The 8,906-nt window shown below is 32.9% G+C and overlaps 1 pseudogene; it reads right to left on the bottom strand.

Moving 5' to 3' along the window:
- Positions 1 to 5,359: 5,359 nt before the first annotated feature.
- On the bottom strand, positions 5,360 to 7,584 carry LOC143030316 (zinc finger BED domain-containing protein 5-like; annotated as a pseudogene).
- Positions 7,585 to 8,906: the final 1,322 nt, after the last annotated feature.

The following is an 8,906-nucleotide window of genomic DNA, read 5'->3' as shown; positions in this document are numbered from 1 at the left end:
CCAGTAATTGGTTGAATGGTCGAAAACAAAGAGTTGTTTTAAATGGAAAAAACTTCTAGATGGGAAAATGTTACAAGTGGAGTTCCTCAGGGTTCCGTTCTTGGGCCACTTCTATTCATAGTATATATAAATGATATAGACCATGGACTAAAATCTACTGTTTCCAAATTTGCTGATGATACAAAACTGCGGAATGGCAAATGATCACTTAAACCAATTAGATATTAAAGAAGATTTAGATAAATTACAGCAATGGTCTGAAAAGTGGCTAATGAAATTTAACACGAGTAAATGCAAGGTAATGCACATAGGTAAAAACAACAATAAGTACGATTACAAGTTATTTGGAAATTCGTTAACAAAAGTGGATAGTGAAAAAGATCTCGGCGTTATTATCAGTAACGACCTCAAATCATCCAAGCAGTGTATTTCAGCATCTGAAAAAGCAAAGATTCTGGGACTGATTGCGCGATCTTTTGATTTCAAAAGTCCATCACTCACTAACAAGCTATATAAATCGTTAGTTCGTCCACATTTGGAATATGCTGTTTCTGTATGGTCACCGAATCTCATTAAAGACATTGACAGACTGGAAAAGGTACAACGGCGAGCCACAAAACTGATTCCAAATATCAAAAATAAATCATACGAAAATCGACTAAAACATATGAATCTGTTTTCCCTAAAAAAAGCGTAGACTCAGAGGTGACTTGATGAAGGTCTTTAAGATTCTAAAGGGAATTGACAACATCAAAAGTGACAAAAATTTTACATTGAATGAGAATCAGACAAGAAACAATGGTCTCAAACTGTCCGGAAATAGATTCAATTTGGAAGTAGGTAGAAACAACTTTGCCAACCGTGTAGTTAATGAATGGAATAAACTTCCTGCACAGGTAGTGCAATGTAGTTCAGTTCTAAGCTTTAAGACTCATTTAGATAAACATCTAAGCAAGATGCTGTAATGCTTATAATTTATTTTATATTATTTTTTTATCATTTGTCGTTTGATTTTCATTTATTATTAGTTGTCAATTTATTATTATTTACTGTTTACCTTTTTGTATTTTCAACTATACCTATGCACTTATTTATGTATTTTGTTTGTTGCATACATTATTATAGTTTTTTTTATTATTATTATTCTATTAAGATTTTTTTCGCATCCGACCTAGATATGGACCAAAAGGTCTCCTGTCGGCATGCTTCGCCTTTGTAATCCTTTGTAATCCTTCCTAGTGCTCATACTAATTGACCACTCCGTCCTGAGATACAAGTAAAATTTTAGAACTAATTAATAGGTGACCCTTGCTGCAATTCTTGTCTTAATGCAATGTTCCTTATTGTGATGGTGCTCATTTTTTTGTCTCAATATCCTATATGTTCTGAACATTTTAGTAATATTGGCAAAACTATGATAATGTTTATGTGTCATTGTGTGTATATATATATATATATATATATATATATATATATATATATATATATATATATATATATATATATATATATGACTTAAGTGGAGTAGGAAACAGGAATTGTGTACAAATAAGCTGTGGGCATCTTATACATAGGGTGGACCTCACTACCTCTCCGTGTTACCATAGTTGGCGACAAGTGAGAACATTACATATTCAGGTTTGGGAAATAGAGGGTTACCATTCTAAGGATCAAATAATGGCCTTCGTCGTCTTCCACGGCGAATAACACCAATCCACTTTGCTTCAAAGTAGCCAAGAAACCCCCACAAAATTTTATCATCTGACGATGAAACCAATTCAATGACCAGCGACTGTATCAGTGTCGAGGCAAGTAACTAATAACGTTGGTTTCGTTTGGGCTTGGCTGGCTCAGAATGTTTGAGCTGAGAATGGTAGTTACCCAATTCAATAAAGTTACTGACGTTATAATTAACAGTACGATAACGAGTGTGACATACATGTAGGTACGTTTACTACATTGCCGGTCAAATGTCCGGGAGCCCGCATGCCAGTAAAATGCATTTTCTAAGATCGCACCTGGATTATATTCCTGATAACTGTAGAGACTGCAGCGAAGAACAAGGTGAAAGGTTGCACCACGACAATCGCACTATGGAAGAAAGGTATCACGGACGACGGGACATAAACATGTTAGTAGATTATTGTTGGTGTAGAAAACGTGACTTGCTTGGTGAAAAACATAAGAGAAAATTATTAAAAAAGTATTTTCTTTCACATTAATGTATATTCCTGCATGTTTTTAATTTCATTAAAAGTAACATCAAAACATTTAGTCTTGTTATCATAACATAACTTTGACACTTATAAAAACCGCTTTTCGTTTAAAAAAATCAGTGTCATTCAATAATCTGAGCAGATTGATCAAAATTATTATACATTTTTTTTCAATTCAGTATAACCAGATTACTTAAATTTAGTTTGGAAAATATGACAACAAAGAAATTTCAATTTTGCTTTTTCATATCCAAAGATTTGTAAGTCTTCTATTAAAAAAAAAGTCGCCATCTTAAGAGTGGCATAACTGGTGGATATAAATATCTACACGTCATGAAGGATACAGTTCTGTTTTCCTCAGCGTTACGTACAGTTGTTTGGAGTAGGCTATATGCCATTGTTACTTGTAATTGTTGCTTTAAATATATCCACGGTAATATATTCAGTAGTGCTTATTTTACCATTTGAGACACGACTATCACATTTCAGTGAAGTCTTTTAAAGAATGATATTAGATGTCATATGATGAATTGTTCATTGTTGACGATGAATGAATCCAGTTTGTTTGTTGAAAGGTTTTGTTTTGTTATTATTTGTGCGTAGAAGATCTTGTTCGTGGTCTCAAGCAGTATCTTTTTTATGAGGTTGTTCTTCCCTGTGTTGAATTTGTTGTTGTGAAGTTTCCGAGATCATTTTGTGAGGGATGATATCTTGTAATTAATTTACATACGTGCATCTTGTGGAGAGTAATAATTTCCACCTGATTACAAAGGATTACAAAGGAGGAGCGTGCCGACAGGTGACCTTTTGGTCCATAACCAGGTCTGATACGATTTATTTTTTAATGAACAAATGAATCAATAAGAATAAGATTGTAGTAATACAAATAATAATAAGATAAATTAATATCCGAAGTTAAATAACAACAGGAACATAGTAGATAATAATAAATTGAAAGATAATGAATGGTAATCAAGCAAATACTCATTAAAAAGCAGACAAATAATAACAAGCAATTGTTATAAGATAAATGGCAGGCATTACATCATCTTGCTTAGGTGTTTGTCTAAACGAATCTTAAAGATTCGAACTGAACTGCATTGCACTGCCTCTCAGGAAGTTTATTCCCTTTATTGACTACACGGTTGGTAAAGTTGTTTCTACCCATTTCCAAATTAAATATATTTCCTGTCAGTTTGAGACCATTGTTTCTTGTCTGATTCTCATTCAATATAAAAAATTTGTCACGTTTGATGTTGCCAGTTCTCGTTAGAATCTTAAAGACCTGCATGAAGTCACCTCTGAGTCTACGCTTTTTTAGGAAAAACAGATACATATGTTTTAGTCGATTTTCTTATGATATTTGGAATCAATTTTGTGGTTTCCTCGTTGTACTTTTTCCAATCTGTCAATGTTTTTAATGAGATTCGGTGACCATACGGAAATAGCATATTCCTAATGTGGACGAACTAACAATTTATATAGCTTGTTAATGAGTGATGGACTTTTGAAATCAAAAGATCGCGCAATCAGTTCTAGAATCTTATTTGCTTTCTCAGAGGCTGAAATACACTGCTTATATGATTTGAGATCGTTACTGATAATTACACCGAGATCCTTTTCACTATCCACTATTGTTTAACGAATTTCCAAATAACTTGTAATCGTACTTACTGTTATTTTTACCTATGTGCATAATATTGCATTTACTTGTGTTAAATTTCACTAGCCATTTTTCAGATCATTCCTGTAATTCATCTAAATCTTCTTTAATATCTAATTGGTTTAAGAGATCATTTGCCATTCCGCACAGTTTTGTACCATCAGCAAATTTGGAAACAGAAGATTTTAGTCCGTGGTCATTTATATATACTATGAATAGAAGTGGCCCAAGAACGGAACCCTGAGGAACTCCACTCGTAACATTTTTCCTTCCAGAAGTTTTTTTTTCATTTAAAACAACTCTGTTTTTGATCATTCAACCAATTACTAGTCCAGCTTAATAGGCTACCGCTTATTCCGTGTGATGCTAATTTAGTAAGTAGTCTTTCGTGGGGGATGGTATCAAAAGCTTTTGCAAAGTCTAGATATATTAAATCTATATATATATTTTTTTTTTTTTTTTTTTTTGTCACAATTCGAGATAACTGTGTTGTAGAATTCGAGTAAGTTAGTCACGCAAGAACGTTTCCGTCTGAAACCATGCTGGCTATCATTTATCATACAGTTACTAAATGATGTTTGATAGCATCTCTGATCATAGTTTCCATAATTTTTCCTACGATTGAAGTCAAGCTTATAGGCCTGTAGTTCTTTGTTTTTTTTTTGGTCACCTTTTTTGAATATGGGAGTAACGTTAGCTAGCTTCCATTCTCTTGGGACATCTCCGGATATGATGGATTTCTTGAAAATAATTTCTAATGGAACAACAATCTCATTTTTCATTTCCTTTAAGGTTCTTGGGTGCCAACTCTCAGGCCCTGGTGTTTTATTAACTTTGAGTTTCTCTATACACCTTTTAATTTTTCTTTTGTTATACATGTAGTGAAATGGCTCACAAGAGAAACAATTGCTTCACAAAATATTAGTAAGTGAATTTATACCGGAAAGTTCTTCAAAAAATATTAGTAAATTTATATTCTCCATAACCTAACCAGAAAGTAGTATTATGTTGACTCAGAGGTGACTTCATACAGGTCTTTAAGATTCTAACGAGAACTGGCAACATCAAAAGTGACAACATTTTTATATTGAATGAGAATCAGACAAGAAATGCTGGTCTCAAACTGACAGGAAATATATTAAATTTGGAAATGGGTAGAAACAACTTCACCAAAGGGAATAAACTTCCTGCAGAGGCAGTGCAATGCAGTTCAGTTCGAATCTTTAAGATTCGCTTAGATCAGTGGTTCTCAAACTTTTTTTGTTGCGGAACCCTTTGACATTATTAAAAAGAAAAAAAAATGGAACCCAAAATAAAACAGACTATATTGAAAAATTAATTTATTTTAAACAAACATACTTTACACTCAAAATAGTAAGTTGTACATAATTTCCTTAAAACAAACTATACTGAAAAATGAATTTATTTTAAATAAACATACTTTTTACTCAAAATAGTAAGTTGTACAACATAATTTCCTTAAACATACTATACTGAAAAATGAATTTATTTTAAACAAACATACCTTTTACTCAAAATAGTAATTTGTACATAATTTCCTTAAACATTCTATATTGAAAAATGAATTTATTTTAAACATACTTTTTTACTCAAAATAGTAATTTGTACATAATTTCCTTAAACATACTATATATTGAAAAATGAATACATTTTAAATAAACATCTTTTTTACTCAAAATAGTAAGTTATACATAATTCCCTTAAAAAATAACTAATGGGAAGAATGCATCTGTTTCTTGGACATCATTATCCTCTGAAAATTTGGTTTAATGCTGGATAATTGAATTCTCATATCCGTTGTAGCATGCAGTTTGCTTCGATATTTAGTTTTCGTGCTAGCATATCTTGAAAATCCTGATTCGCACAAATAAGTTGTCGCAAATGGTAAGAGTACTCCTACGGCTCGTTTTGGATATTTCGGGATATTCATCACTTAGATTCCCCCCAAAAAGATCTAATGGCACTTCCTCAAACTTGGCCTTTAACTGAGTATCTGAAGTAATTTCTATCAAGTGTTCATAATCCACTGCTGGAAATCCTGTTGGTTTTTTCTGTTACTTTGAATGGATTTTGTTACAACCCAGTAATAGTCTTTGTTCTTCAAGTTCGGAAAATACTCTACAAGAGATTCTGATAAGCTGTTGAGATGTCCCTTAATATCACTGAAGGGCTCGGTATCTAACTCCACTTCAAATTCTTGTAGAAATTCAGTAAGAAGCGGAAAGCCGTCAAAATTATGATTTTCTGCTTCTGAGGTCCAGTAGTGCAATTTACGTGATAAAGATATTATGTTATCTTGAGCTCGACAAATGTTTGTTTCTTTCCTTTGTAGGGACAGGCATGTTTCATTCAGTTTTGAAAAAATATCTGCTAATTATGCAAGTTTTGACAACCATATACTATTTCTTAATCGTCCAGACAATCTAAATTTATGATCAATAAAATAAGACAACAATTCTTTTCTCAACTCAACCATTCTCACAAGAACGTTTCCTCTCGAAAGCCATCTAACTTCGGTATGTAAAAGAAGAGTCGTATGATGACTTCCCATATCTTCACATAAAGCCTTACATATTCTTGATTGTAATGGCCGAGTTTTAATAACATTTATAATCTACACTGCTTCATCCAAAAATGTCTTCAATGAAGCTGAAATCCTTTTTGTTACTAATGCATGTCTGTGAAGAATGCAGTGATTACTGCTGCTGTTCTTTGCAACATTCTTGATTCTAGTTATGGCACCAGATCATTTTCCTACCATCGCCTTTGCTCCATTTGTGCATACTGGAATGCATTTTTCCCAGCCAATACCATGATTTTTTATGAAATCATCAATGCAGTCAAAAATATCTTTTCCTGTGGTATGCAGCTCTAAACTTTTACAAAAAAGGATATTGTCCTCATTTTTCAAAATCGTATCTGACAAACACAAGTAAAATTGCTAGCCCAGCCACATCTGTGGACTCATCCATTTGCAATGCGTAAGCATCACACGCATGTAATCGTGAAATAAGTTCATTTTCAATGTCATCAGCAATATCTGTAATACGTCTTGACACCGCATTGTTAGAAGGAGATATAGCTTCAACCTTTTGAACAGACTCTTCATTAATTAAATACACAGGATACTACATCTTTCAATATAGGTTTTATAAGCGATTCGCCACTAGTATGTGCTTCCCCATGAAGAGAAATGTGGTAACTTGCTTTATATGATGCTTCTGTTGCATTTTCATTTTCTGTTTTGAATCTTTTTTAACAAGACACTTTTAGATCTATTATAACTTTCAAGTTTTCTTTCGAAAAAAGAAACATCTTTAGCTTTATAAGTACTATGCTTTGTTTCCATATGTCTTTGTAACTTTGCTGGTGCCAACGAACTGTTAGCTAATATTTTGTCACAAAGTATGCAAATAGCGTGTGGGGCTTCTTCATCACCAATTCTAGTAAAGCCATATGACAAATACCGAGGATCATACTTACGCTTTTTCTTTGCTGTTTAGAACAAAAGGAAGCAGATTTCATATTTTGCACATTAATCAAATTAGGCCTAGTAGTTGTCGACGGTTGTGCTGCAGGTTCAGAAACCTCTGTATCTTCCACAGATGATATTGCTTTACTTTCTTCATTTCTAGTAATTCCAGCCTCTTTGCGAATTCCAGTTTTTTTAAACCATTGATCCATTGAGGAACTTGAGAAATAGTAACTAAAATATATAAGAATAAACTCGTTGACAAAGAGCGAACAATAACATACACTCAGGATACAACAGAGCAAGACTTATCCACCGTACAAGAGTTGGTGTTAACTGAAGTGTGAAAAAAAAAAACGAACCGAGAGTTAGCCAGGGTTGCCAGATCTTTCTCAGAGCATAACACCAAACGTAATGTATAAAAATTAATTTAAAAACGGGGTTTGCAAAATTACAAAACCAAATTACATCGAAATTAAATTTGGTATCGAAATTGTACTTTCCAATACCAAAATTGTTCAAAATTTGGTATTGAGAATACCAAATGGCAACTCTGGAGTTAGCTGTACGGCAGGATTCTCAGTTCTGAGGAATTTCTAATATTATGAATTTCCATTTTCTTCCAACTTTTAATTTTAAGTCTACTGCCTTTTAATCATATTTTTTTTTAAATAAAATTTCCTCAAGTTACGATGAGGTATTTGAATGGAAAATATAAGGAAGTATCATGTTTCCAAAGTTAAAGCTCTGGTGTGCGCTCATCAGTGCAACACTCTTTGCATGTCTGGTAAACTTTAGCTTACGACCTACGGAACCCTTGGCCTAGCTTCACGGAACCCACTTTGGGAACCCCTGCTTTAGATAAACACCTAAGCAAGATGTTGTAATGCCTGCTGCCATTTATTTGATAAAATTCGTTTGTTATTATTTGTCTGCTTTTTAATGAGTATTTGCTTGATTACAATTCATTATCTTTCAATTTATTATTATTTACTATGTACCTGTTGTTATTCAATTTCGGATATTAATTGATCTTACTATTATTTGTATTACTATAATTTCATTTTTATTGATTCATTTGTTCATCATTAAAAAAAGAATCGTATCAGACCTGGTTATAGACCAAAAGGTCACCTGTCGGCATGCTCCTCCTATGTAATCCTTTGTAATCAGGTGGAAATGATTACTCTCCACTAGATGCACGTATGCAAATTAATTATATGCTGCTACATCCCTCACAAAATGATCTCTGAAACTTCACAACAACAAATTCAACACAGAGAAGAACAACCTCATGAAAGAGATACTGCTTGACAAGACGAACAAGATCTTCTACGCACAAATAATAACAAAACAAAACCTTTCAACAAGCAAACTGGATTCATTCATCGTCGACAATTAACAATTCATCATATGACATCTGATATAATTTTTAATAAAAGACTTCACTAAAATGTTATAGTCGTGTCTCAAATGGTAAAATAAGCACTACTGAATATATTACCGTGGATATATTTAAAGCAACAATTACAAG

Source organism: Oratosquilla oratoria, chromosome 12 (assembly GCF_046742065.1).
Source record: "Oratosquilla oratoria isolate Oo_2021 chromosome 12, ASM4674206v1, whole genome shotgun sequence".
In the NCBI taxonomy this organism is placed as follows: Eukaryota; Metazoa; Arthropoda; class Malacostraca; order Stomatopoda; family Squillidae; genus Oratosquilla; species Oratosquilla oratoria.
This window is presented reverse-complemented; position numbering and strand designations above follow the sequence as displayed.